This window comes from Arachis ipaensis, chromosome B06, assembly GCF_000816755.2.
Source record: "Arachis ipaensis cultivar K30076 chromosome B06, Araip1.1, whole genome shotgun sequence".
NCBI classification, from domain to species: Eukaryota; Viridiplantae; Streptophyta; class Magnoliopsida; order Fabales; family Fabaceae; genus Arachis; species Arachis ipaensis.
Window position 1 is genome coordinate 113,564,241 of NC_029790.2, and position 4,994 is coordinate 113,569,234.

Here is a 4,994-nt window from a genome sequence, read left to right on the forward strand (position 1 = left end):
TCAATCCATCATCATCTTGTGTGCTGCAGACCACAATTTGCATAGTCATGATCCTCCACCATCGTGGTCTTCCATGCAGTCACAGCCGCAGTCACCCTCCACGGAATTTGTAGTCGCCATCATTCTCCACGCAGTTCCTACCCGCTGACGGTACTATCCTTGACTCCGTTTCTGTTCTCATAATCTTAGATATAACATTAACTCATTATCTTGTATATTTTGGTATTTTTATGGAATATGCACACAAACTGTTTGCTAGTTTTCCTCAGTGAATAGAGGAGGAGCTCAGCTTTTTATTTTCATGAATTTTAATAAGCAATTATGTGACTCTTCATCCTTCAAAGTTATAGTTCAATTGTTCTATTTTATTTTAAAATTAGTGTATGTTGAATGGTACCATTGATGGTATGGTTATAAGTTTATCAAAAGATTATGCTTAATGTGATCTTTTTTCCTGACTCTGTTAATATTGAAGTGACATGCATCCCTGTGTTTTTGGTCCACTGTGTTTTTGTAATATTTTATTCTTGTTCATAGGTGTTGTAATTGATGCCAGGGCATCTTGGCTAGTTTTACTAGCCATTTTTTGTATGCTTTAGGGTGGTTTCATGCATTTTTCTAGGAAATGAGCAAGTATTTGGATGTTGAGGTGATTCTAGTTGCGTTAGAAAGCTGACATTCAGAGATTTCCAACGATATATAATACTCTATAGTGGGCATGAAATTGGAGCACAAACCAGAGGCATCTTTTAAGCCCCAAAAACACCAACTGGGTAGCAAGTGTGACGTTAGCCACACTTACTTCAGCACAAACGCCACACTTGTAGCGTTAGTGTGGCTAACGTTAGCACTGACATTAGCACCTGGATCTCAACTTGATTCTCTTTCAAGGACCACCCAACCTCAAGGAAGCAAGCCCACAAGTGTCAACCAATCAAGGCCACAAGAAGCATCTATAATAGGAATTTTCATTTAATTGTAAATTGCTTTTAATTTCATTTTGTAATTTAGGAGAGCCTATATAAGGGCCTTAGCTTTTACATTCAACGGACATTCTGGAATAGGGGGTTGAAGAGGGGTCTTCGGACTCCCCCCCCCTCACACACTTTTCCTTTTCTTTCTTTTCTTTGTACTTTTCATTTATGAATTTTGAAGTTCAGTTTTTGTTTTAATCTTCATCTTTACTTTTCTGCACTGTCTTTCTTTTCTATTTTTGTAGAACAATGATCAACTAACTCTTTTCATTAGGTTAGGGAGCTCTGTTGTAATTTGACGGATCAATATTAGTTTTCATTATTCTTCTTCTATCTTTTCTCTTGATTTTACTAGAAAGCTTTCAATCTTCATCCAATTGGATAGTTATTTTGGAAAAGAAGCTATTCATACTTGGATCTCTTCTGAACCATGGAAGAGGAATGAAGAGATCATGCTAGAAATGCTTTCTTATGTTGGACCAAATTGGGGTTGGAAGGATATGGTGACTATAATTCTACCAACACTTGATTTGGGAATGCATGTGGTATAATCAGTGACCATACTTCATCTCTTCTCATGAGCAATTGACCAAGGAATTGGCTATTGATCAAGATTTGAGAGATTGAATTACCAATAAATTGGAATTCGATCACTTAAGATTGCTAAGGAGATCAATGAATGTATTGATTGAGGAAGAGATGAGAATGAACTTGATCCGGAGGATTGCAATATCTCTTGATCCCAATGTTCATTTTATTTTTAGTTCTTACATTTACTTTTCTTGCCATTTTACTTTTCTGCACTTTATTGCATTCTTTACTTTTCTGTCAATTTATAGTTCCCTGTTGCTCATCATCCAAATATGAACCGTCTAACTAGGATAATCAATTAACCATTGATTGCTTAATCCGTTAATCTATGTGGGATTCGACCTCACTCTATTGTGAGTTATTACTTGACGACAATTCGGTATACTTGCCGAAGGAAAATTGTTGAGAGACAAGTTTCCGTGCTATCAGTAATGAATATATAGTGAAACCCTGATGAAATTAACATGAATAATATTTATTGTAACTCGTGGTTGACAAAGTTTTTACACTTATGCTAAAAGGTAGCATTAATCATAAGTTCTTTTACCCACCAAAGTTTTATAAAGTTAATTGTTAATTCTTCATTGCATCTTCTTCATTTATGATATATTAGTATTTCAAAAAGGTAAGTTTCAAAGTATTCATGATTCACATATCTCATATAATAAGAATATTGCTCTTGATTGCTTGATCAGAGGGATTTGTCCATGGACTACCTTTTTGCTATCATTATTAGGTGCCATATGTAACACCCTACCACACAGAGCCTTATGCTTAAGTCATAAAATAGAGGTAGTGAGGTATTACGACCTCTAAAAGTAAAATTTATATATATAATAATATTGAAGAAGATTTTTAACTAGGAGCCTTTGAAGAAAAAAGGGATAAAGCAAAATCGTTAAATTGAAAATGTGCAACACTCACAAAGCGATAACGTAAACGAAGCAGATAAAGTAAGCTGATACGGATATATGTACAATAGAGTGCCAAAATACAGATAGCAAAGCTCAGGTCTTGGTTCGCGAAGGTAACCAGTCTGAGCACATAGTTATACATATATAGATATATAGGAAAACCCAAAAGAAAAACCCAAAATACAGAACATGTTCCTCCGAAATAACCTCTAAGAGGAGTTAATACAGAATATATATAAACAGTGGAGAATATAAATGTCTAACTAAGAATAGATAACTAAAATAAAGTCCCGAGAGATAAGAATCTTCGCTAATTCAGAAGCTTCCAGCATGCCTCAGCGAGGAGCCTCACGTCCTGCATCTGAAACCCACAAATCCGCATGGGTGAGAACCGGAGGTGTCCGCATATCTAACATATAATGTTCTGGGAAAGCCGAAGGCAATCCTAGAACTTCCAACAGATAATTAAAGCTTAAAATATAACTAAACCATGAAATTAAAATAGGCAACTAGCTAAGGGTCTTCAGACTATCTAATCCTCCCCAATCCAACTCCTCCGAACCTCCCAACCACCAACAGAACCAAATGCCACAAACACAATTATTACAAAACAAGGAAATCACAAATAAGATTCAAATATCACAGATAATCAAGTATCAATTAGTTATGCAATCACTTAGGCAATCCAAAACAAAAGACACCAAACAAACATATAGATGCATATTGTAACGACCCAATTTTCAATATGTCTAGATCATATCGGAAACTGAGCGCTACCAATTTGTCTTCCTAATTATTATCTATAATTTATCATATGAGCCTGTTTCACTGTTAAAAACTTAGTAAGGTAATGAAAAAGGATTTAGAAACTTGCAGAAATGTTAGAAAGGAAAAGAGTAAAAAGCTATATAGCTGTGTGTTTGACCTCATAGAATAAGTAGAGAGTTGTTATTCCTGTAAGCCGAAGTTCACCTACAGTAAATATCAATTGTGTATCTCAGGGTGTTGCTCCTGTAAGCCGAAGTTCACCTACAGAGAGTTGTGATTCCTGTAAGCCGAAGTTCACTTACAGGGGTGCCATTTCTATAAGTCGAAGTTCACTTACAGAGGTGCCATTTCTGTAGGATGAAATTCACCTACAGAAAGTTGTTGTGTTGTGGTTAGACTATTCATGTAAGCTGAAGTTCACTTACAGAAGTGCTATTTTTGTAGGCCGAAGTTCACCTACAGAGATAAAGCCATATCTAGGACTAGCTCCTAGGTAATGTCGGATGAGACCAGCCAATGTCTACACCCCGTTTGTACTTGAACTTTAACTTAAATCCTGTGTACGAGACCACTGTTATGTGGTTACTTCATGAGGTACCAGAGAGACGTCCTGTGGAAAAGTCTGATCGTGCAGAGGAGTAGCAGATGATGTTCTACCTTTGATGACGATCCATCTGACTTGAGTTTTGAAGACTTAGAACGTATTTTCCCTCGCTTTAGAAGTTTAGAGGGACTAAGTGAGTATAGAGTCTAGGCTAGCCTAGGTGCCAGCTTAGGGACCTCTTGAACAGGTCAGGACCTGGGATGTTGTATGTATATATATGTATATAGTTATTATCTAGCTATATCTAGGGGTATTCTAACTAAAAGTCTATACCTAAATAAAGGCTGGATCACTGAATGTTATTAACTGCTTGCGATGTATTTATGTGTGGTTGTTTATAACTGTTTTATCTGTTATCAGTTGTGGAATGATTATGAATGATTCCGTCTATTAATCCAAACGTTTTCAAAGAAAAAAATACCTTGCAAATTAACTACGTTTTTAACAGCGAAACAGGCTCATATGATAAATTATAGATAATAATTAGGAAGACAAATTGGTAGCGCTCAGTTTCCGATATGATCTAGACATATTAAAAATTGGGTCGTTACACATATAATGCATGCCTGTCCTAGTGGCTAATGAGTCTCATCTGTCGGTTATAAAGCCAACCCGACAAGTCCTGGTAGCTAACCATTGGACTGTCCCTCTGTCGCGCATCCAGAGGTCCGGAGACCAAGTTATGCTCCACCAAAGTTGGGCCAAAATCACAATTTTCACCAAAACCCAACAAGCCTAAATTTTCAAACATACACTTCTTAACCACTTTAAACCCAACCAAAACCTTACCAATTAGTATCAACCATATTCTAACTCCCTTATTCAAGCTACAACACATCAATTATCTATTTTCATCAATCTTCACTCAATAATCCAAATTCATCAATTCACAATATACATTATCAATTACCAGCCTTCCACTTTAATCAAACTTCAAAACTAAGACTTCCAATTCCACAATGTTCAACATTCAAGACCAATTATCCATATGAAGCACAAGTTCAACTTCAATTCAACCTTTACAAGTATCAATCATCACCACCATACACAATTCATATGCATCATTCATCAAGAACATCAATTGCACCTCCAAAACCAATAATCACATAATCAATACCATCTATTTCAACCAATTAACAATTA